Source organism: Heterodontus francisci, chromosome 5, assembly GCF_036365525.1.
Source record: "Heterodontus francisci isolate sHetFra1 chromosome 5, sHetFra1.hap1, whole genome shotgun sequence".
Lineage (NCBI taxonomy): Eukaryota > Metazoa > Chordata > Chondrichthyes > Heterodontiformes > Heterodontidae > Heterodontus > Heterodontus francisci.
The window spans coordinates 169,453,106-169,479,456 of NC_090375.1; positions in this window are offsets into that span (position 1 = coordinate 169,453,106).

The following is a 26,351-nucleotide window of genomic DNA, read 5'->3' on the forward strand; positions in this document are numbered from 1 at the left end:
TTTTCCAGCGGTGTGAGACACCACACACAGTACAAGATAATTTATGATACCCTTTAATGGCCCCCCGATACATCCAACCTAGACCCTTGCAGAGCCCCCAAAACACACAGGCCCCTTGCCAATGCTCCCGATATGGTGGCAGTGGGGAAGTGGTATTGTCACTGGACTAGTAACCCAGAGACCCAGGGTATTGCTCTGGGAACATGGGTTCAAATCCCACCACAGCGGAAGGTGGAATTTGAATTCAATTCATTAAAAAAAACTGGAATTAAAAAGCTAGTCTAATGATGGCCATGAAACTATTGTCAATTGTTGTAAAAACCCATCTGGTTCACAAATGTCCTTCAGGGAAGGAAATCTGCTGCCCTTACCTCATCTGGTCTACGTGTGACTGCAGACCCACAGCAATGTGGTTGACTCTTAAATGCCCTAGTAAGCCACTCAGTTGTATCTAACTGCCAGACAGTCAATAAGGAATGAAATCAGACAGACAACCCGGCATAAATCTAGGCACTGGAAACAACGGCAAACCCAGCCCTGTAGACCCTGCAAAGTCCTCCTTATTCACATCTGGGGGCTTGTGTCAAAGTTGGGAGAGCTGTTCCACAGACTAGTCAAGCAACAGCCCGAGTCATGCTTACCGAATCATACCTTACAGACATCATCCCTGGGTATGTCCTGTCCCACCTGCAGGATAGATCCAGCAGAGGTGGCAGCATGGTGGTATACAGACAGGAGGGAGTTGCCCTGAGAGTCCTCAACATCGACTCTAGACCCCATGAAGACTCATGGCATCAGTTCAAACTTGGGCAAGGAAATCTCCTGCTCATGAATCAGTACTCCATGTTGAACAGCACTTGGAGGAAGCACTGAGGGTGGCAAGGGCACAGAATGTACTCTGGGTTGGGGACTTCAATGTCCATCACCAACAGTGGCTCGGTAGCACCACTACTGACAGAGCTGGCTGAGTCCTAAAGGACAAAGCTGCAAGACGGGGTCTGCGACAGGTGGTGCGAGAACCAACAAGAGGAAAAAATATACTTGACCTCATCATCGCCAATCTGCCTGCTGCAGATGCATTTGTCCATGACAGTATTGGTAGGAGTGACCACCACATGGTCCTTGTGGAGACGAAATACCATCTTCACATTGCGGATACCCTCCATCGTGTTGTGTGGCACCACCACCATGCTAAATGGGATAGATTCCAAACAGATCTAGCAATGCAAAACTGGGCATCTATGAGGCTCTGTGGGCCATCAGCAGCAGAATTGTATTCAACCACAATCTGTAGCCTCATGGACTAGCACTCTATTACCATCAAGCAGGGGGAACCAACTCTGGTTGTAAGAGGAGTGCATGCCAGGAGCAGCACAAGGCATACTTCAAAATGAGGTGTCAACCTGGTGAAGCTACAACCCAGGACTACATGCTGCCAAACAACGGAAACAGCATGTGATTGACAGGGCTAGGTGATCCCATAACCAACAGATCAGATCTGAACTCTGCAGTCCTGCCACTTCCAGTCGTGCATGGTGGTGGACAATTAAACAACCAACTGGAGGATGTGGCTCCTCAAATGTCCCCATCCTCAATGATGGCGGAGCCCAGCACATCAGTGCGAAAGATAAGGCTGAAGCATTTGCAACAATCTTCAGTGAGAAGTGTCGAGTGGATGATCCATCTCGGCCTCCTCCTGAAGTCCCCAGCATCATAGATGCCAGTTTTCAGCTAATTCAATTCACTCCACGTGATATCAAGAAACGACTGAAGGCACTGGATACTGCAAAGGCTATGGGCCCTGACAATATTCCGGCAATAGTACTGAAGACCTGTGCTCCAGAACTTGTCGTGCCCCTAGCCAAGCTGTTCCAGTACAGCTACAACACTGGCGTTTACCCAGCAATGTGGAAAATTGCCCAGGTATGTCCTGTACATAAAAAGCAGGACAAGCCTAACCCAACTAATTACCATCCCATCAGTCTATTCTCAATCAGTAAAGTGATGGAAGGTGTCATTGACAATGCCAATCAGCACTTGCTTAGCAATAACCTGCTTAGTGATGCTCAGTTTGGATTCCACCAGGGTCACTCAGCTCCTGACCTCGTACAGCTGAACTCAAGAGGTGAGGTGAGAGTGACTGCCCTTGACATCAAAGTAGCATTTGACGGAATATAAACTGAATATAAATTGACTGAAAATAGGGCATCAAGGAGCCCTAGCAGAACTGGAGTTAATAGGAATCAGGGGGAAAAACTCTCCGCTGGGTGGAGTCATACCTAGGGCAAAGGAAGATGGTTGTGGTTTTTGGAGGTCAATCTTCTCAGCTCCAAGACATCACTGCAGGGGTTCCTCAGGGTAGTGTCCTAGGCCCAACCATCTTCAGCTGCTTCATCAATGACATTCCTTCAATCATAAGCTCAGAAATGGGGATGTTTGCTGATGATTGCACAATGTTCAGCACCATTTGCGACTCCTCAGATACTGAAGCAGTCCATGTAGAAATGCAACAAGACCTGGACAACATCCAGGCTTGAGCTGATAAGTGGCTAGTAACGTTCGCGCTACACAAGTGGCAGGCAATGACCATCTCCAACAAGAGGGAATCTTACTATCTCCCCTTGCATTCAATGGCATTACAATCGTTGAATCCCCCACTATCATCCTGGGCGTTCCCATGTGCCTTCGGATCCCCGACCGTTGAAAGCTGGTGACACTAAGGTAAGTGCTGTACGCTCTGCATAGATAGGCTTGGTCTTAGGTGGGCATTTTCTCAGGTGGTTGGTACAGGTGCGCAGAGATCTGGGTGAAAGGGTTCGGTGACCATACTATCAGGTGAGAGGATTGGCTTTATTTAAGGTGGGCACTGAGGGCCATCAGCACATAAGCCAAGAGGTGTAGCAAAGGCAAAGATGGCAGGACAACTTTGTCTCTGCAAGGACAGCGCTCTGGAGGTTTACTGATCACCGGGCATGGGTCCCACACATGCTGTTTTTATGGACGGCCATGGCATGATGCAGAGCCACTGAGGGATGGAGGGCCAGGAGGCAAGAGACAGTCTCATACTTAACGGCTTCTAATGCTTGTGTCTCAGAAAGCAATAAAAGGTTACCAAAAAAAGCAGTCAGATGCCACCTTTCTGTTAGTGTTTCATGCTTAGCAACCAGCTTACACACATGCTCTGGAACATCAGAGGTGCTTACCAAAGGAGGGCTGAGCCTACACTGGCTTCCCACTATGGGAGAAGGGTGAAGTCATCAGCTCACAATTAAGGCATGAAGGAATAAACATTTTCCATAATGAATGTCATCAAAAATGAATAAACTTTGTGTGAAAATGTGAGGTAATGCATTTTGGAAGGTCTAATGCAGGTGGGAGGTATACAGTAAATGGCAGAACCCTGAGGAGTATTGACAGGCAGAGAGATCTGGGCGTACAGGTCCACAGGTCACTGAAAGTGGCAACGCAGGTGGATAAGGTAGTCAAGAAGGCATATGGCATGCTTGCCTTCATCGGTCGGGGCACAGAGTATAAAAATTGGCAAGTCATGTTGCAGCTGTACAGAACCTTAGTTAGGCCACACTTAGAATATTGCGTGCAATTCTGGTCGCCACACTACCAGAAGGGCGTGGAGGCTTTGGAGAGGGTACAGAGGTGGTTTACCAGAATGTTGCCTGGTCTGGAGGGCATTAGCTATGAGGAGAGGTTGGAAAAACTCGGATTGTTTTCACTGGAACGACGGAGGTGGAGGGGCGACATGATAGAGGTTTACAAAGATATGAGCGGCATGGACAGAGTGGATAGTCAGAAGCTTTTTCCCAGGGTGTAAGAGTCAGTTACTAGGAGACATAGGTTTAAGGTGCGACGGGCAAAGTTTAGAGGGGTTGTGCGAGGCAAGTTTTTTTCTTTTACACAGAGGGTGGTGAGTGCTTGGAACTTGCTGCCGAGGGAGGTGGTGGAAGCAGATACGATAACGACGTTTAAGAGACATCTTGACAAATATAATAGGAAGGGAATAGAGGGATACAGTCCCCGGAAGTGCAGAAGGTGTTAATTTAGATGGGCATCAGACTTGAAGGGCCGAATGGCCTGTTCCTGTGCTGTACTGTTCTTTGTTCTTTGTCGTAGAAAACAAATGGCAAATTGCAAGCACCCATGAAAATCCAAGTGTGTCTAGGTGTTTATTGTTTTACAAGTTTTCGAATGCGTCTACGCAGTTTGACCTCTGCACTAGTAGCTGGGCTGGAGGCAGGCTGCTGATCGGGCTGCCCCTTGGCCTGTGATGACTTTTACGGATGGTCCTTGGCTGCCTGAGACCTCAACGGCCCTGGTTGCCTGCATCCACCTTGGGTCCCTGACAACTCCAGTACTTCACTCTCAGCTGCGGACAGAGTCTGTATGTCAACAATTCCTTTGCCAGTCCTCAAGGTCTCGTTGTTATGGGCCATCTTGTCATGCAAGTTGAAAGAGGGAGATAGTCATATTTCATAGGAAGAGCTTTCATAGTGGCAGCCCCTCATCCCTTGTGGGACTTTTGTAAATGGCTCATCCACGTCAACTCTTCGGGGAGGTAGTGGGGGTGAAAGGCGGCCTGTGGTCGAGATGCACCATACATCTGTCAGGATGTATTGTTATCCCCCTCTGCCAGTGCCTTTGTGGTGCCTCCCTCCCAGTGTCATGCACCCTCTCACATAGTCACATGCAATTCCCAAAAAGAAAAAAGGTGTGGAGCACTCACCTTAGTAGAACAAAGGAGGTTGTTGACTCTCTTCCTGTACTGGACTCATTCAGGGGGTGATCCCACAGTTGCTGACTTCTGCAATCTCCATCCAGGCTTGCTAGAACAGGCAGGAAAGTGTCTTCTTGCCAGCCCTGGGGAAAAGGACCTCCCGCCTTTCCCTTGCAACCTGGAGGAGAATCTCCAGGGAGGTATTGCTCAACTATGGGGCCAACCAGTGTCTTGCATCTGCCATCCTGTAGTTGCCTTGACAGAGGTGGGGGGAGGTGGGAGATGCAACAATCATTGCAGCATCAATTTCAGCAGCAGTGTGTGATTGGCCCCCAGCCTCCATTATTATAATTGGCCACCCACTGCGTGATTGCAGTGGGCTGGCTGCACATGTGCCTAGTGACGGTGGCGCCCACTTTCAGGTCCACCACTGGAAACTGTGATGCAAACATTAAATCCAGCCCAATGTGCTTGCATTACATTTAGCATAGGTGATAAAACATGATCCTGGTACTAATGGGGACAATATAATAATAAATCAACCAGTCAACTGCCTCAGTAAATAAAGGTCTGAACATGGAGATACGTGCTGCTATAAACAATATGGATGGTGCCCTGATGGAACTATTGTCTATCTTGTATCTTGTTATTGTCCATCTGGCAAAGGCACTCACAAACAGGCAGATGAGACCTTGGTGCATGCATGAAGAGCATAGGAGGGACTTCAAGTGAGGCCCAGAATAGATCCTGTGGTTTTAGTTAATTTGAAGACAAGTTGCAGACAACTTGGAGCCAGGAGATCTTATGTGGGTCCGAGTTCTGAACTGCATCCGGACCGGAATTTTCATTCCCATGGAAGTGATCACATCTCATATTGGAACACATAGATGTGAAGGAGATTCCTAGTCGAAAGAAGGATGTATGGCAAGAAGAAGCCATGATGGCTGACTAGTCAAGTACAAGAAAAAAAAAGTTTTCATAAACTAAAAGGAAATGATTCCCAGGAAAACACAAGTACTATGTACAATTAAAGAAAACAAAAGCTGCTATTAGATCAGCTAAAAGGTTAATGGAAAAGAGGAAAGTGGACAATTGTGTCAGCAATTATTATATTAAGCTATGTTAGGAGTCAGAGAACCATCAAACTCTATAGGGCCATTGAAAAATTCTCTAGGAAAACTCCAAAGAGACTTTTAGTACAGCAGAGATAACAAATGAATACTTCACATCAGTCTTTACTCTTGAAGATGATGCTGAAGGAGTAGCAATAATGCACTGTTAACAGTAAAATTATTAGAATAAATGAGAACACCATGTTAGACAGAGACATTATCCCTAAAATATAATGTGCTGTTCTTCAGTTGACATCAGACATATAAGCCCCTTGCCTATATCTTCATTATTTTGCTAGAGTTCAAGGATTTCTCTCAGGCTGGAGGGATGGAATCATAGAATGGTTACAGCACAGAAGGAGGCCATTCAGCCTGTCTTGTCCATGCATTTCCCTGCAAGAGCAACTCAGTCTCACTTGCCTGCCCTTTCCCTGTAGCCCTGCATTTTTTTTCTCCTTAGGTAATTATCCAATTCTCTTTTGAAAGCCATGATTGAATCTGCCTCCACCATAATCTCAGCTAGTACATTCCAGATCCTAACCACTCGCTGTGCAAAAGAGCTTTTCTTCATGTTGCCTTTGGTTCTTTTGCCATTCACCATAAATGGGTATCAAGTTCTTGACCCTTCCACCAATGGGAACAGTTTCTCCCCATCTACTTGTCCAGACCCCTCATCATTTTGAACATATCCATCAAATCTCCTCTCAACCTTCTCTTCTCTAAGGAGAAAACCCCCAGCTTCTCCAATCTATCCATGACGCTGAAGTCCTTCGTCCCTGGAAACACTTTTTTTTAATATACTGTATCCCATTTAACGCATTCACATCTTTCCTCAAGTTGTGGTGCCCAGAATTGAACACAACACTCCAGTTGAAGCCAAACCAGTGTTTTGTAAAGGTTCATCTTACCTTCCTTGCTTTTGTACTCTGCCTCTATTTATAAAGCCCAGGATCCCACATGCCTTTTTAACCACTTTCTCAACCTGCCCTGCCACCTTCAATGACTTGTGCATGTATAACCCAAGGTCCCGCTGTTCCTATGCCTCCTTTAGAATTGCATACTTTATTTTGTATTGTCTTTCCTTATTCGTTCAATCAAAATGCATCACCTCACACCTCTGTTAAATTTTATCTGATATAAGTCTGTCCATTCCACCTATAGACTTTCTCTTGAAGTCTATCACTATACTTCCAAGTTTTGCGTCATCTGCAAATTTTGAAATAGTCCCTGCACACCCAAGTCTAGGTCATTAATATAAATCAAGAAAAACAGCTGTCCTCGTGCTGACCCCTGGGGAATACCACTATATACCTTCCTCCAGTCCAAAAACAATTGTTCACCACTACGCTCTGTTTCATGTCACTCAGCCAACTTTATATCCATCAAATGCCTTTTGGAAGTCCATGTACACCATATCATCTGCATTACCCTCAATCATCTCCATTACCACATCAAAAAAAAAAAATCAGGTTATTTAAACTCGATTTGCCTTTAACAAATCTGTGCTGGGTGTCCTTAAATAATTCACATTTGTCCAAGTGACAGTTAATTTTGTCCTGGATTATCATTTCTAAAATCTTTCCCAAAACCAAGCTTAAACCTACTGGCATATAGTTGCTGGGCTCATCTTTACACTCCTTTTTGAACAAGCATGTAACATTGGCAATTCTCCAGTCCTCTGGCATCACCCCTGTATCTAAAGGATGATTGGAATATTATTGTCAGTGCTTCATCAATTTACATCTTTACTTCCCTCGGTATCCTCGGATGTATCTCATCTGATCTTGGTGACATCAATTTTAAGCCAACCTTTTTAATACCTCCTCTATATCAATTTTTAGCCCAATGTCTCAACTACCTCCTCTTTCACCATGACTTTGGGCAGCATTTTCTTTTGGTGAAGACAAATGCAAAGTACTCATTTAGTATCTCAGACCTGCCCTCTACCTTCATGCAAAGATCCCCCTTTTGGTAATTAATCACCCCACCACTCCATTTACTACCATTTTACTGTTTGTATGCCTACAGAATAGTTTTGGATTCACTTTTATGTTATTTTCCAGTCTCTTCTCATACACTGCTTTTCTTAGCATTTTTCACTTCCCCTCTGAACTTTCTATATTCAGCCTGGTCTCAATTATATTATCAACCTGTCATCTGTCATACAGACCCTTTTTTCTGCTTAATCTTATTCTCTATCTCTTTTGTCAGTCAAGTAGCTCTGACTTTGTTTGTCCTACTATTCCCCTCATGGGAATGTACCTCAACTGTACCTGCACCATCTCCTCATTAAATGCAGCCCATTGTTCCTTTACAGTTTTGCCTGTGAAATCTTTGATCCCAATTTATCTGGACCAGATCCATTCTCACCCCACTGGAATTGGCCATCCCTCAATTAATTGTTTTTGTTCTTGATTTCTCCTTGTCCTTTTCCATAGTTAACTTAAATGTTATGATACTTTGAATACTGTCTGCTAAATGCTCCCTTACTGACACTTGGTTCACTCGACCCACCTCATTCCCCAGAATCAGGTCCTCATTAGGTCAGAAGCATATCGATCAATAAAGTTTTCCTGAACGCAATTCAAAAACTCTTCCTCCTCTCTGCCCTTTACACTATTACAGTACCAGTCTATATTAAGATAAAGGCTCCCATTATAACAGTTCTCCAATTTTTGCACCTCTGTAATTTCCTTGCAAATTTGTTCCTCTATATCTTTTGCACTAGGTGGTAGCCTATAGAAAACACCCAGTAGTTTAACAGGCCCTCTAATGTTTTAGCTCTCCTTGGCCACATTGGGCTGAATTTTCCTGGCTGGAAATGGGCTCGGAGCAGGAGGGCTGGCAATATGGTGGAGGAAGGCATTCGGAGGAGAACCCGAAGTTTCTTGATGCCATACCACATTGCCACTGGCAGGAACTTTGGCAGCATGGTTTCCTGCTTTTGTGGCCAATTGAGCTATTTAAAGTGGCCAATTCAGGGCGATATCTGCCCCCAGCAGGTTATGGGAGAATTCTCCTTGATGGGCACTTCATGGCTCACAGAGGGGCCCCCCAGCAGCAATACCTCCCTCCCCCCCGATGGCAACAATGCGGCTGGTGTACCCTGAAACCCCTGCCCCCGCCAATCATCAGGACCTGGCTGACTGGTCTTGGCTCCCCTCAACCAAACTAACCTTAGGCCACTCCGGCATCGAGTTACTCTCTGCCTAGTGATGCAGTCTCAGAAATGACCACTGGTAACTGCTGGCCCTGTGTTTGGGTTGGCAGTTCTTGGAGACAGACTGCCATCCTCAATACTTGGTGGCCCTGGTGGTAGGCTGTTAATTGGCCACTGCTGACAAAATTCTGCCTCCGTGTCACGCTGCCCGCCAAAGTGGGGTCACCTCCTGCTTCTGTCCCTGGCGATCGGTCTACCAGGTAAGCTGAAAAATTCAGCCCACTTTCTCTCCAGCATTGTAATATTCTCCTTAATCAATACTTCCACCCTTCCTTTCTTTCCTTCCCCATCTTTCCTGAAATGTTGCATCCAGGTATATTTAGTACCTTGTCCTGTCCTTTTTTGAACCAATCCCCATTAAGAACAAATAACAAATAACAAAGAAAATTACAGCACAGGAACAGGCCCTTCAGCCCTCCAAGCCAGCGCCGATCCAGATCCTCTATCTAAACCGGTCGCCTATTTTCTCTCATGGCTATCTGCGCCTGCAGCTCACCAACCTTATTTACCACATTCCATGCATTCACATACACGCAATGTAAACGTAGTTTGAACCTTGTTGCATTCCTCGTACCCTAACCCCAGGAATGCTTTAACATTTTTTACTCTAGTGCCATCTCTGTCCTTTGTGCACCTTGTTGCTCCTTTATAATGTTACATCCTGGTCCCAAAGCTAGTTTAAATCCTCAATAGTACCAGCAAAACATCCTGCAAGGAAATTGGTCCCGGCCCTGTTGAAGTGCAACCCATTCAGCCTATACAGGTCCCTACCCCAGAAATGGTCCCAATGTTCCAAGAATCTACAGCACCTCCCCTCTCCTACACTATGTTTCCATACACAGATTCATCTACTCTATCTTCTTATTTCTAAATGTACTAGTCCGTGGCACATGGAGTAATCTGGCAATTATTCGTAAGATGGATACAGAACTGGCTCGGTCATAGAAGACAGAGGGTAGCAGTGGAAGGATGCTTTTTTGAATGGAGGCTGTGACTAGTGGTGTTCCGCAGGGATCAGTGCTGGAACCTTTGCTGTTTGTAGTATATATAAATGATTTGGAGGAAAATGTAGCTGGTCAGATTAGTAAGTTTGCGGACAACACAAAGGTTGGTGGAGTTGCGGATAGTGATTAGGATTGTCAAAGGATACAGCAGGACATAGATCGGTTGGAGACTTGGGCGGAGAAATGACAGATGGAGTTTATTCTGGACAAATGTGAGGTAATGCATTTTGGAAGGTCCAATACAGGTGGGACGTATAAAGTAAATGGCAGAACCCTGAGGAGTATTGACAGGCAGAGAGATCTGGGCGCACAGGTCCACAGATCACTGAAAAAGTAGCAACGCAGGTGGATAAGGTAGTCAAGAAGGCATATGACATGCTTGCCTTCAACCAGTCGGGGCATAGAGTATAAAAATTGGCAAGTCATGCTGCAGCTGTACAGAACCTTAGTTAGGCCACATTTGGAATATTGCGTACTATCCTGGTCGCCACAATACCAGAGGACGTGGAGGCTTTGGAGAGGGTACAGAAGAGGTTTACCAGGATGTTGCCTGGTCTGGACAGTATTAACTATGAGGAGAGGTTGGATAAACTCGGATTGTTTTCACTGGAACGACAGAGGTGGGGGGCTACCTGATGGAGGTTTACAAAGTTATGAGTGGCATGGACAGAGTGGATAGTCAGAAGCTTTTTCCCAGGGTGGAAGAGTCAGTTACTAGGGGACATAGGTTTAAGGTGCGAGGGGCAAAGTTTAGAGGGGATGCGCGAGGCAAGTTTTTTTTTTTAAACAGAGGGTGGTGAGTGCCTGGAACTTGCTGCCGGGGGAGGTGGTGGAAGCAGGTACAAAAGCGACGTTTAAGAGGCATCTTGACAAATACATGATTAGGATGTGAATAGAGGGATACAGACCCCGGAAGTGCAGAAGGTTTTAGTTTAGACAGGCATCATGCTTGGGACAGGTTTGGAGGGCCGAATGGCCTGTTCCTGTGCTGTACTGTTCTTTGTACTACCTTTGAGGTCCTGCATAGTAGTCTCCTTCCTAACTTCCTAAAATCTGCCAGCAGAACCTTGTCCCTCTTTTTACCTATGCTGTTGGTACCAATACAGCTGTTCACCGTCCCCTCAGAGTGCTCCGCAGCTGTTCAGTGATATCCTTGACCCTGGCACCAGGGAGGCAACATACCACCCTGGATTCACATCTATGACTGCAGAAATGCCTGTCTATTCCCCGAACTATAGAATCCCCAATCACTATTGCTTTCCCATTCTTCCTTCTGCCCTCTGTACAGCTGAGCCAGCTGCGATACTGTGGACTTGGCTCTGGCTGCACTCCCCAGAGGAATTGTCACACTCGCCAATATTCAGAACTGAATACCAGTTAGAGAGAGGGAGATGCACTCAGGAGACTGAACTACCTGCCTGGTCCTCCTTGACTATTTGCCATTCACCCTTCCCCTCTATCTGCACTCTCATAAGCTACAGGGTGGCCACATCCAGAAACGTGCTATCCACAAAACTCTCAGCTTCTTGGATGCACTGCAGTAATTTCAGCTGCTGCTCAAGCTCTGAAACCAGAAGTTGAAGCTGGTTTAGCTGATGGCACAGTGTGCTAATAAAAGTGATAAGACAGAACCAGGAAGTGTAGGCCCATTTGTTTGGCTTCAATGATGGGTTGGATACTCGAAGCAATCACAAAAGATGACCACTTGAATAGAGAAGACATTAGGGCCACTCAACGTGGCTTCAAGAAATAAAAGCAAAATACTGCAGATGTTGGAAATACTCAGTAGGTCTGGCAGCATCTGTGGAGAGAGAAGCAGAGTTATTTCAAGTATTTCTAGTTTTTATTTCAAGGAAAGAAAGCTGTGACTTACTAAGTTGATAAAATTTTTTGAAGACATTGTATTAGTGAAGGAAAGCAACCTGGTAGACTTGCGGATAGCCTTTGACAAGGCACCTCACACAAGACTACTCCATAAGAAGGAATCTTGTCGAATTAATGTTCATCAGCTGCAGTAGATTAGGAAAGCCCAATGGCAGAGGTTGTCAATGGATTTGGTTCTGTTTGGACTGGACCGGTTTCTGGCTGGCTTAGAAATCACATCACATAAGCAGGTATCCTGTAATATAAATAAGGGTCAATATGGTCACCTAAAGCGATTGAAGAGGAATTTTCCCTAATTTCGTCTCGACTTGGCTTACTTTTTTTTTACTTCTCTCAAGAGATTACATGGTTCTGTGTGGGTCCCCAGTTCTGAAAAGGAAAAAAAGTGTGACTTGTTCCTGTCAACTGCACGTTAATAAATCAAAACTAGCAATTTCCACAGTATTAAACAAGAAATGCACATCCCCTTTAAATATCAGCAACAACCCTTTAAAAACTGCAGCTGTCCAGTTCCTCGAAACAGCAAGCTTCTACAGGCATGTCCAAACCAGGGTGGAAGCTACTTTGTTTATGTAACTAGGATGACCATGACAAATTGCATGAGGTTGGTTGTGCACAATTTCCTCAAGCAGTTTATCTGTTTTGGAGCAGGGCCCAGAATATGTACCCTTATGAAGTGAATTTTGCTTAGTGATTATTCAATGGCTATTATATAGTTGTATTATTTTATGATTGAGAATTATTGTCATCATGTCCTTTGCTTTAGTTGGAAGAATTTGTACAACTGAATTTAATAAATTCAAGTGCAATAGATAGAATTTTGCATCCCCTGGAGGATCCTACAGTGGGGCCTTTGAGAAATGTAATGCACGTACATGGTTATAACTCTTAATGGGTTTTATTGCAAGATTGCCTGGAGGGATGTCCTTTCACAAGCACAAATGCCACATTGCATGACAATCTGGCTAAAGCCTTTCACAAGACAAAATGTTGGTATGGTGATTGTTTCTTCTGTCCTGACATGTCTGATTGCGAAACTTGATATCCTGACTGCCATATCCGGTGAATAAAAGCTATGTTGTTAGGGTGGTTTGAAATTCCTGCAGAGCAAATTCTAGGACATGGAAACTGGGCAAAATTGCTCTGTCGGAGCTAGCACATATCTTAATTGTGCATTATATTAACAATGCATAAAACTAATGTTCATTAACTTATGAACCACAATTGTCAGGTTGTAAAAACGCATTCCCTCCCACAGATCTAGCATCATTTTTCTTGTTTAGGTCTTGGTAAGAGGCAATTCAGACACAGACATGACTACAAATACACCTTGTATTGTTGAAATCTGTATAAAAGCTGGGGTTTAACCAGCAGAGTCAGCAAGAAAAAAAGGTAACCAATTATTTCAGCGCATATTGCAGCATGCATGTAGAAGGTGTCAGTATGTTGGATGTATTGGAGGAAGAGGTGGCGAAGAGGATCAGGAAAATTCAAGGGGAAGAAGGAGTAAACACCAAGACTCAATGTAGTCTTCTGGAATATTTTCAATCCCTTAAATGGCCAGGATTTCACTTCGCCCAGGAAATTACATGACACCAGCTAGGGAGTTTCTAAAGCTTTTTCCCCAGGGTGGACGAGTCAGTTACAAGGGGACATAGGTTTAAGGTGAGAGGGGCAAAGTTTAGAGGGGACGTGTGAGGCAAGTTCTTTACACAGAGGGTGGTGAGTGCCTGGAACTTGTTGCTGGGGTAAATGGTGGAAGCAGGTATCAGAGACGTTTAAGAGGTATCTTGACAAATGCATGACAGTATAATTGAACTTTCAATTATGTACTTTTTAAACAATTCACCTTATTTTATTGAAAATGCAGTGTGATCTTGGCCTGAATTTTGGATTAACTGTTATTTTCAGTGTAATGAACAGTTGTGTTTGTTTGCTACTGACCGCAAAATCCTGGTCACTGTATGCACTGTATTTAAAAAAAAAAATCAAAGACAAGTATCTCTTATTCAACTTAGTTAGTCCACAAGACAAAAACTCATGAGATTGCTGTGCATACTAGCAAGAAGCAGGATGTTTATTACAACATTAGTATTTAATAGTATTGATTTCAGTAATAATGCATGGCTAGGCTATTTAGAATATTGCACTAGTAAGCTCAAATAAATTATAATGGAAATAAATTTCATCTACTGATTTGATGTCACCATGACCCAATTCCTGGAAATATGGTCATAGAATGTTATAGCACAGAAGGGGGACATTCAGCTCAATTAGTCCCATTCTCCCACCCTTTTTGCATGTTCCTGTTTTAGTATTTGTCAAATTCACTTTTGAAAGTTACTATTGAATCTACTTTCATTACCCTTGCATGCGGTGCATTCCAGATCATAAAAGTCACTGCTCAAAGAATATTTCCCTTTCACAAAAGCAAAATACTGCAGATGCTGGCCAGGAATAGACCAGTTAAGGGCCTCAATTGGCTTCCAGGCACAATGGCTGTTGTTGGCTTATCCCACCCCCAGGAAGGTCACTGGGTCACAGGCAGGTGAAGGGCCCTATGCCCCACCATCACCCATCGCAATACTGTGGCCCCCGCTTAGAATCCCACCTCGGGAGGGGCCTTTAAAATCCCAGTCAACATTTCAGGTCTGTGACTCTTCGAGCTGTCAGAAGCTGGAAATGTAATAAGTTTTGAATAAGTAAGGGGGGGGGGGGTGAGGGAAGAACAAAAGGGAAGGTCTGAGATAGGGTGGAGGGGCATGATTTGACAATTAAATGACAAATAAAAAACGGTTTCATGGTACGAAGGCAAAGGGAGTGGTAATGAGACAAGAAAAGAAATAAAGAAAAAAAAAATGGCTGGATGAGATGCGAATAGCAGCTGTCTGAACAGAAAGTAAAGGGATAAAGAAAAACAAGGGAAAAAAAAGCCAGCAAAAAACTGAAAATGAAAAAAATGGGGTAGAGGTTATGATCTAAAAATCATCTAGACTCAACATTGCGTTCAAAGGCTGTAAAGTTCCCAGTTGGAGGAGGTGCTGTTCCTCAAGCTTGCATGGAGCTTCGTTGTTAGTGTAATAGGCCAAGGACAGGAAGGTCAGAGTGGGACCAAAAGGTAGAGAATTGAAATGACTAGCAACAGGAAGCTCAGGGTCACACGAGTGGACTGAAAACAGGTGTTCTGCAAAGCAGTCACCTAGTCTGCGTTTGGTCTCTATTGTAGAGGAGACTACCTTGTACTTTTAGTATGCTGTATTCAGTGACCACAAGTAAATTTCTGTTTCACTTGGAAGGAATGTTTGAGGCCTTGGATGATGGTGAGAAGGGAGGTGGTGAAAGGGCAGGTGTTGCATCTCCTGCATTTGCATGGAAAGGTGCAAGAAAGAGGGGTGGATGTTTGGGTGGGGGGAGTGGGGAAGTGATCACTGATGGAGGAGTGGACCATGGTCTCACAGCGGGAACGGTTTCTTTGGAATGCTGAAAGGGGAGAAGTGGGGAAGATGTGTTGTTTGGTGGTGGCCTCATGCTGCAGGTAGTGGAATGGCAGAGAATCATCCATTAATACAGAAGCTGCTGGCTGGAAGGTGAGGACAAAAGGTGTTAATATTTCCCTTTCCGTCATTTACCTTAAATCTATGTCCAATGGTTCCCAAACCACCTACCAGTGAAAAAGAGCGGGCTGGATGTATCTGACCAAAAGCTGGATTGGAGGTGTGGGGGGAGGGGGCCAAGAAATTAGGATGGTAGGTGCTTGCCTGGAAACCTGACATGGTCATATCAGTTCTGATTTTGAGAATAGCAGGAAAGGTCCAAGGTGGTGTTGCCACTGTGACGTCGCGTGACTATAATAAATTAAATGCGACTAATAATTGCTGAAAAAGGTTTTGACCCTATATTTGGGCCAGCCTGACTCATTTAATGGATGGAATTCCTATTTAGTGAACAGCGCACAGCCATTGCATTCCTTCAGGTAACCAGCCATTTAAAAGGTGGTGGCATCAAGGGGAGGTCATGGGAATGCAGCCATGGGGAGTGTTGGATGAATCCAGAAAGGGGAACAAGGGTGTGCGGTGGCCATTGCCCAACAATGCTGCAGCTCGAGGCAAGAGTGGGTGCAGCATGCTTGGCAAGGGTGGGCAAAGAGTGACATTAGCCCATTAGAGGGGAGTGGCAAGGGGAAGGTTCCAAGGGCAAGGTCCTCACTCTCGGGACAGCGTGGAAGAAGGGGCATGATCAGCTGGAATGGTTCTATACACCCTATGTAGATCCCTGCGCTGTACAGCAGTCTGAGCAGGACAGAGGGCCAGGTGGCTGGGCAAGCTGAAGATAGACTAGGGGAGCCACAACAGCTGGCCATGCCAAGAAAGGGCTTAACTGCAGCAGAAAGTGTACCAGATTCACCTCCGGTACCTCCAAATGTCTAAGCAGCAATGTCAGTGAAGCCTGCGGCTCTCCAGGGAGGGTGTCAGACTTGTCTGTCATGCTGTAGGATGAGCTGCTATCCATGGGATTTGATGGACATCCCATTTCTGTGGGCATGAAGATCACAGTAGCAATAAAAAAGGGAAGGCAGTGGTGTAATGGTATTGTCACTGGACAAGTAACAGAGACCTAGGGTATTGCTTTGGGGATATGGGTTCAAATCCCAGCACAGCGGAAGGTGGAATTAAAAGCTAGTCTAATGGCCATGAAACTATTGTTGTAAAAGCCCATCTGGTTCACTAATGTCCTTTAGGAAAAGGAAATTTGCTGTCTTTACATGGTCTGGCCTACATGTGACTCCAGACCACAGCAATGTGGTTGACTCTTACATGCCCTCCTAAATGGCCTAGCAAACCACTCAGTTGTATTAAACTGCTACAGTTAATATGAAACTGGATAAGATGACCCAGCATTGACCTAGGCACCAGAAAGGTCAATGGCAAACCCAGCCCACCGACCCTGCAAAGTCCTCCTTACTAACATCTGGGGGATTGTGCCAAAGTTGGGAGAGCTGTCCCACAGACTAGTCAAGCAGCAGCCTGACAGTCATACTCAACAAATCATACCTTAGACATCACTGGGCATATTCTGTCCCATTGACAAGACAGACCCAGCAAAGGTGGCAGCATAGTGGTATACAGTCAGGAGTGTGTTGCCTGGGGGTCCTCAGACTCTGGACCCCATGAAGTCTCATAGCATCATGTCAAACATGGGCAAGGATTCCTCCTGCTGATTAGCTGAGGAGGGTGGTAGGTGGTAATGAGTCAGTACTCCATGTTGAAAACCACTTGGAAGAAACAGGTTGGCAAGAGCACAGCATGTACTCTGGATGGAGACTTAAATGTCCATCACCAAGAGTGCCTCAGTAGCACCACTACAGACCCATCTGGCAGTGTCCTAAAGGACATAGCTGCTAGGCTGGGTCAGCCGCAGGTGATGAGGGACCCAAGAGGGAAAAAAAAAAACACACTTGACCTTGTCCTCATCAAAATAAAAGCAAAATACTGCGGATGCTGGAAATCTGAAACAAAAACAAGAAATGCTGGAATCAATCACTCAGCAGGTCTGGCAGTTCCGAAGGGTCATTGACCCGAAACGTTAACTCTGCTTCTCTTTCCACAGATGCTGTCAGACCTGCTGAGTGATTCCATCATTTCTTGTTTTTGTCCTCATCAATCTGCCTCCCACAGATGCAATTGTCCATGACAGCATTGATAGAAGTGACCAGTCCTTGGAGACAAAATCCCACCCTCACATTGAGGATACCCTCCATTGTGTTGTGTAGCACCACTACCACAATGCTAAATGGGATAGATTTTGAACAGATCTAGCAACTCAAAACTGGGTATCCATGGAGGCACTGTGGGCCATCAGCAGCAGAATTGTACTCAACCACAATCTGTAACCTCATGGCCTGGCATATCCCCCACTCTACCATTACCATTACCATCAAGCTGGGGGGGGGGGGGGGTGCAGGATCAATCCCGATTCAATGAAGAGTGCAGGAGGATATGCCAGGAGCAGCACAAGGCATACCTCAAAATGTGGTGAAGGGGAGGCTACAAGCCAGGACTACTTGTGTGCCAAAGTAAGCAGCAGGCGATTGACAGATCTAAGTGATCCCAAAACCAACAGATCAGACACAAGCTCTGCAGTCCTGCCACATAGTCATGAATGGTGGACAAATAAACTAACTGGAGGAGGTGGCTCCACAAAATATCCCCATCCCAATGATGAGGCAGCCCAGCACATCAGTTCAAAAGATGAGGCTGATGCATTTGCAACAATCTTCAGCCAGAAGTGTCGAGTTGATAATCCATCTTGGCCTGCTCCTAAAGTCCCCACAGATGCCAGTCTTTAGCCAATTTGATTCACTCCATGTGATAAAGAAATGACTGAAGCCACCGAATACTGCAAAGGCTATGGGCCCTGACAACATTCAGGTCAGTATTACTGAAGACCTGTGCTCCAGAACTCACCACACCCCTGGCCAAGCTGTTCCAGTACAGCTCCAGCATCTATCCAGTAAAGTGGAAAATTGCCCAGGTATGTCCTGTACACAGGAAGCAGGACAAATGCAATGCAACCAGTTATCACCCCAGTCTACTCTTGATCAGTAAAGTGATGGAAGGGGTCATCAACAGTGCTATTAAGCAGCACTTGCTTAGCAATAACCTGTTCAGTGATGCTCAGTTTGACTTCTGCCAGGATCACTCAGCTCCTCACCTCATTATAGCTTTTGTTCAAACATGGACAAAACAAAAGCTGAACAAGACATGATGGGAGTGTGACTGCTCTTGACATCAAGGCAGCATTTCATAGTGTGGCATCAAGGAGCCCTAGCAAAGCAAGAGTCAATGGGAATCAGGGGGAATCTCTATTGGTTAGAGTCATACCTAGCAGAAAAGGAAGATGGTTGTGGTTGTTGGAGGTCAATAATATCAACTCCAGGACCTTACTGCAAGAGTTCCTCAGAGTAGTGTCCTAGGCTCAACCATCTTCAGCTGCTGCAATGACCTTCCTTCAAATCATAGGGTCAGAAGTGGGGATGTTCACTGATGATTGCATAATGTTTAGCACCATTCACGATTCCTCAGATACTGAAGCAGTCTGTGTAGAAATGCAGCAAGACCTGAACAATATCCAGGCTTGGGCTGATAAGTGGCAAGTAAATATTCCCATCACAAGTGCCAGGCAATGACCATCTCCAAGATGGAATCTAACCATCTCCTCTTGACATTCAATGGCATTATGATCGCCAAATCCCCCATCAACAACATTCTGGGGGTTACCTTTGACCAGAAACTGAACTGGAGTAGCCATTTAAATACTGTGGCTACAAAAGCAGGTCAGAGGCTAGGAATCTTGCATCGATTAACACCTCCTGGCTCCCCAAAACCCGTCCACCATCTACAAGATGTAAGTCATGAGTGTGATGGAATACTCCCCACTTGCCTGATAGATGTAGCTCCAACACTCAAGAAGCTGGACACCATCCAGGACAAAGCAACCCACTTGATTGGCACCCCATCACCTTAAACATTCAGTCCCTTCCCCGACAAAAAGAGGCAGCAGTGTATATCATCTACAAGATGCAGCAACGCGCCAAGGCTCCTTAGACAGCACCTTCCAAACCTGCAACCTCTACCACTTAGAAGGACAAGGGCATCAAGTTCTCCTTCAAGCCACACACCATCCTGACTTGGAATTATATCCCCACTTCTTCACTGTCACAGGATCAAAATTCTGAATTCCCTAACAGCACTGTGGGTGTACTTATCCCACATGGACTGCAGCGGTTCAAGAAGGAAGCTCACCTCTACCTTCTCAAGAAGAATTAGGGATGGGCAATACATGCTGGCATAGCCAGTAATGCCCACATCCATGAAAAAAAACTGGTAATGGTACAAACCCGATTGGAGGGATTCAAACATGGAGTTCTGGGAAAAATAGGCACAGATTTGGGGAGGTGATATCATGTTAAAGTACTGGCGAGGAGAGGGGTACAATAGCTGAAGGTAGAGAACTATTAAAAATATCAGTTAACATGGGAGATGAGAAATTGGGTTATTAGTGGTTTATTGAGAATAGGATCAAGGGAGCAGGAGGTCAGTTGCATGGATAAGGTGAGCTCAGTACTGCACAGTCGCCAGCCCTCTTGAACAGGACATTAGTCACCTGGATGCAACCATAGGCTACTGCCTTGGACACCCCACACGTGCTCAGTGGATCCATAAAACCTTAGTTTATGACATTAATATATCAGCCAGAGATCTCCAGCCACAGAGATCACAAGCCATCTTTAATTCCAGCACAAGGCTGAAGAGTCAATTCCAGTTAAGACAGTTGAATCCTGCAGAGACAAGTCTGCAACCAACTGCGAGAATTAAGAGTGTAACTTTTTAAAACACCTGCTCCACCTGTGAAAATTGAACTAGGAAATGCCAGCACCATCTTCAAACTGAAGTGTTAATTGCCAGAAGACTTCAGCATCCCAGCAAGTGCAAGACAACCAAATAGGCCTGCAACTTTAAAAAAAAAACACAACTTACCTCAAGAAGATCACAGTATTTTTTATTTGAAAACAGCAGACATTGACACCTTGAACTCTTAACACCCCTTACTTCTATCTTTTGAGTGTGCATGCGAGAGAGAGAGAGAGAGAGCCTGTATACTGTTGCAATCATTTCAAGTGATTGTTCAATAAATAATTAATCTTTTGTTGCAAACCCATGGGAAAACCTCACTGGCTGTTTAAAGCACAGGGGCTGAAACATTAGTTTAACATGGTCAGTTGGGAGGTGAAAAGGTGTAAACCAGCCATTCGATTTCCCACCTGCCCATAACAGTCTGAATTGAAACGGTTTCAAATATCCATTCTAAAGGCCTAAACCTAGGTACTCAGTGCAATGCTGTCAGAGATGCTCCATCATGTTCACCTTTTACTACACTGTGCTAAATGGGATAGATTAACAGATCTAGCAGCTCACAGCTGGACATTGTTATGACCAAGGCAGGAGGAGTGCACTGTCTTTTCTAGTTCCACTTCTCTTAAAATATTTACCCAGTTACTGATTCAGTCAAATACTCTACTTTATCCCAGAACACATCAACCAAGCTTCTTTAACAAAATTCAGATTCTAAAACAAGATGTAACCAGTAATGAAGCAAAGCATCAGATTGAAATGTGAAGTTCCCTTTTTAAATTCCCCACAAACAAAAAAACAAAACAAATTCTTTCTGCTGAGGTCTGTTACCCAAAAAAAAATACTTTGGCCAATTACTTGCTAATTCTTGAAAGAAAAAAAAAGATATAGAAAGATGTCAGTTGCCTTTTTTGGTGTGGCATCCCAAATACATGTAAATAGCTGTCACTGATCTTTCTAGAGCAGTTCTTTTCAGACGATGATCAGTTTGGCAGGTTTTTCAGGGGAAATACAGCATCAGTAACTATCTTACATTGGATTCTTAGGAAGTTCTCAAACAGATGGAAGAGGGGGAGCTGATGGTGGCTGCTCTCTTGGCTGGTTTTCTCCAACTGTTTTAAAACAGTTCACCCCAACACATTGTCCAAGGCAAAACCAAAAATATCTCAAGAGTCAAGACTCCGGACCCCTATAAATCTTGACTTGTCACTTCTGTGAACATCTTCTCCAGCTCACTAAGGTTTCTGTTTATTGCTTAAAGCACTGACTTCCAGAAAGGCTTTTAAAAAAAAAAAACATCTTAGCGTCCTTTCAATGACCTATCAACAAAGCAAAATCCAGCTATGAAATCTTCAGCCTTCCAATGAATTCATCTTCACAATTTAACTGTCTTCAAAAACATATGCTTAAAAATAGAATATATATTGTAACAACATTCATAAAGGTGCTGTGGGCCATCAGTAGCAGAATTGTATTTAAGCACAATCTGAAGCAACATGACCCAGCATACCCCACACTCCATCATAAAGCCAGGTGATCAATCGTGTTTCGATGAAGAATGGTTAAACAGTAAGCCAGAAGCATTCAGGGTACCTGAAAAAGGGAGGTGCCAATCTGAAAAGGTACAACACAGGACTATACATATTAAAAACAGAAGTAGGCTCCATGATTTCCCCATCCTCAGTGATGGCAAAGCCTAGCATGTGAGTTCAAGAGACAAGCATGAAACATTTGCAACCATCTTAAGCCTGGGATGCTAAGTCTATCAATTCACCTCAGCCTCCTTCTGAGGCCCCCGCCATCACAGAAGCCAGTTTCCAGCAAATTTGATTCATTCCATGTGATCAAGGAATGGCTGCATGCACTGGATACAAATGTTATGGGCTCCAACATCCCTGCCATAGTGCTCAAGAACTAACCATGCCTCTAGCCAAGTTGTTCCCCTACAGCTACAACACTGCTATCTACCCAACAAAGTGGAAAGTTACCCAAGTATGTCCTGTCCACAAAAAGCTGGACAAATCCAGCACCATTACTATCTAGCAGCTTACTCTAAATCAAAGTGATTGAAGTCATTGTCAGTGCTATCAAGTGATACTTACTCACCAACCTGCCCATTAATGCTCAGTTTGGGTTCCATCAGGACCACTCAGCTCCAAAACTTTTGTCTTGATCCAAACATGGACAGAAGAGCTGAATGCTGGAGGAGAGAGAGAGAGTTGAGTGTGACTGTCCTTGATATCAAGGCCACATTTTGCAGTATGCAACACCAAAAAACCCTAGTAAAACTGAAGTCAAAGGGAATCATGGAGAACCACTCCAGTGGCTGTTATACCTAGTATTAAAAAGGTAGCTGTTGGAAGGACAATGATCTCAACCCCAGGACATCACTGCACGAGTTCCTCAGTGTCCTGGATCCATTTTCAACTGCTTCATCAATAACCTTTCCTCAAATCATGAGATCGGAAGTGGGACTATTTGCTGATGATTGCTGGGTGTTCAGTCTCATTTGTAATTCCTCAGATAATGAAATAGACAATGCAAAAAAGCAGCAAAACCTGGCTTGGGCTGATAAGTGGCAAGTAACACATGCCATGCAGGTGCCAATGACTACTTGAACTGCAGTGGTTTGAAAAGGTGGCCCATCACTACCTTCTCAAGGGCAACTAGGGATGAATAAATACTGGCCTTCTCAGCAATCTCCGTATCCTGAGAATGAATTTTTACACAGACGTTTGAAAGGTTAAACATTTCTTGTCCTGGCATACAATTCACAAGTCTCAAGACAAAGTTCATTCATAACTTGATCTGGACAGTAAAATCATTACAAAACTGGCATACTCACTGTACTGTATTGATTGGTAATGTTCCTTTGCATTCTGATGTTCAAGATAGCCACTGCAGTTTATGTGCTGACCATTACTTGAGGACATTGCTCTTCAATAAATATCCCTTTGTCAATTCAACATTAGTACATATGTATAATTCAAAAAGAAATGCAAGCATGTCTCAATGGCAAATAGTGATCATATTAATGGGTATTTCTGCCACCACATCTTTATTTTAAGATTCATTAAACTCCGATGTACAGACAGCATTGAATTTCTTATTCCATCATATAATACTTACAACTCATTACTCAGTATAATAGACCTCTACTACCTCAATATACTACCAAAATGCAGAATGTTAAAATGCAACAGCAGAAACTCTTTATATTTTACAAAAGTTGTAAATAAAAGTCCGACGTGGCCAACATCCCCAGCTTGTACACACTACTGAGTCTGCGGCGCTTGAGATGGCTTGGCCATGTGAGCCGCATGGAAGATAGCAGGATCCCCAAGGATACATTGTACAGCGAGCTCGCCACTGGTATCAGACCCACCGGCTGTCCATGTCTCCGCTTTAAAGACGTCTGCAAACGCGACATGAAGTCCTGTGACATTGATCACAAGTCGTGGGAGTCAGTTGCCAGCGATCGCCAGAGCTGGCGGGCAGCCATAAAGGCGGGGCTAGTGTGGCGAGTCGAAGAGATTTAGCAGTTGACAGGAAAAAAGACAAGTGCAAGAAGAGAGCCAACTGCGAAACAGCCCCGACAACCAATTTTATCTGCAGCACCTATGGAAGAGTCTATCACTCGAGTATTGGCCTTTATAGCCACTTAGGCGCTGCTCCACAAACCACTGACCACTTCCAGGCACTTACCCATTGTCTCCCAAGACAAGTAGGCCAAAGGAAGAAATAAAACTATAGGTTGCATTAAAAAACTGCTGAATAGGAAGATTTTCCTAGCATTCCACTATGAATTCCTAATTAATATGGCTGAGAGACAGGAATATTTCTAATGTAAGCTGAAATGTCAGTCAAGCTTAACACTATCTTTTTTTTATTTCCAAAATATACTTTATTCATAAAAATCTGTAAAAATTACATTCCCAAACAGTTTAAAAACAGCATCAAGTCAAAGAATACAGACAGTGCAAAGGTGATCAGTTACCTTCTATACAATCATGAGTTGCCTCACAACCCTTCCATTTCATTGTCATGCCATATACATTTTTACATTTACAGCACACAATTTCTCCGATACATTTCGAGGGGTTTCCCATGGATCCAGCCCGTCAGTCCAGCTTGGTGAGGGGACCTTACACTGTGGTCTTTCCCCATTGAGCCTTTGCTGTGGCTGCCCCAAGCTTTAGTGCGTCCCTCAGCACGTAGTCCTGGACCTTGGAATGTGCCAGTCTGCAACATTCGGCGGTGGACAACTCTTTGCGCTGGAAGACCAGCAAGTTTCGGGCAGACCAAAGGGCGCCTTTCAGAGTTTAGTCCTCCAGCAGCAGTTGATGTTTGTCTCTGTGCGTCCCTGGGAACAGCCTGTAGAGCACAGACTTGTGTTACAGAGCTGCTTGGGATGAACCTCGACAAAAACCACTGCATCTCTTTCCACACCTGCTTTGCGAAGACACATTCCAGGAGGTGGTGGGCAACCGTCTCTTCACCACAGCCACCGCAGGGGCATTGTCCGGAGGGGGCGAGACTTCGGGTGTGCATGAAGGATATGATGGGGATGGCCCTTCTCACCACCAGCCAAGCTACGTCTTGGTGCTTGTTTGAAAGTTCTGGTAATGAGGCATTCCGCCAAATGACTGACTGTCTACTCGGAGAACCATCCGACAGGATCCACCATCTCCTTTTCCCATAGGGCCTTGGACATTCCGTGCAGACCACTGCCTGATGGACCAGTGGTCAAAGGTTTTTTCCCCGCAGAAACTGCTCCACGAAGGATAGGTGGTACAGCACGGCCCAACTGCATGGAGCGTTCCACGGCAATGTGACCAGGCCCATCCTTCGCAACACCGGGGACAGATAGAACCTCAGCACGTAGTGACGCTTGGAGTTTGCGTACTGGAGGTCTACACAGCTTGATGCAGCCACACACGAAGGTGGTCATCAGGATGAGGGCCACGTTGGGTACATTTTTCCCGCCCTTGTCCAGGGGTTTGAACATCGTGTCCCTCCGGACCCGGTCCATTTTAGATCCCCAGATGAAGCGGAAAATGGCTCGGGTGACTGCCATGGCGCAGGAGTGGGGTATGGGCCAGACCTGCGCCACGTACAGCAACGTGAGCGCCTCGCACCTGATGACCAGGTTCTTACCCACAATGGAGAGAGATCGCTGCCCCCACATGCCCAACTTTTGTCGTACCTTGGCTACTCGCTCCTCCCATGTTTTGGTGCACGCCCCGGCCCTTCCGAACCATATCCCCAGCACCTTCAGGTAATCTGACCTGACGGTGAAGGGGACAAAGGATCGGTGAGCCCAGTTCCCAAAGAACATGGCCTCGCTCTTGCCGTGGTTAACTTTGGCTCCAGAGGCCAGTTCGAACTGGTCGCAGATGCTCATCAGTCTGCGCATGGACAGCGGATCCGAACAGAAGACGACGATGTCATCCATGTACAGGGAGGTTTTAACCTGAGTGCCTCCACTGCCTGGGATAGTCACCCCTCTTATGCTCGCATCCTTCCTAATAGACTCAGCAAAGGGTTCAATACAGCAAACAAATAAGACCGGGGAGAGAGGACAGCCCTGTCTGACTCCAGATTTGATCGGGAAACTTTCCGATTCCCACCCGTTGATTGAGACTGTGGTACTGATGTTTGCGTAGAGCAATTAGATCCAATTGCAGATTCCCTCTCCAAACCCCATTTTGGAAAGCACGTCCATCATGTAGGTGTGCGATATCCTGTCAAAAGCCTTCTCCTGGTCCAGGCTGATGAGGCAGGTGTCCACCCTCCTACGTAGGCGATCGTATCCCCGAGTAGCGCGAGACTATCAGAGATCTTCCTGCCGGGTAAAGTTCAGGTCTGATCGGGGTGAATCACCAATTCCAGAGCAGATTTGACTCGACTGGCTATGACTTTGGACAGAATCTTGTAGTCAACATTAAGCAGTGAGATGGGCCGCCAATTTGATTTCTGCCCTCCCCCTTC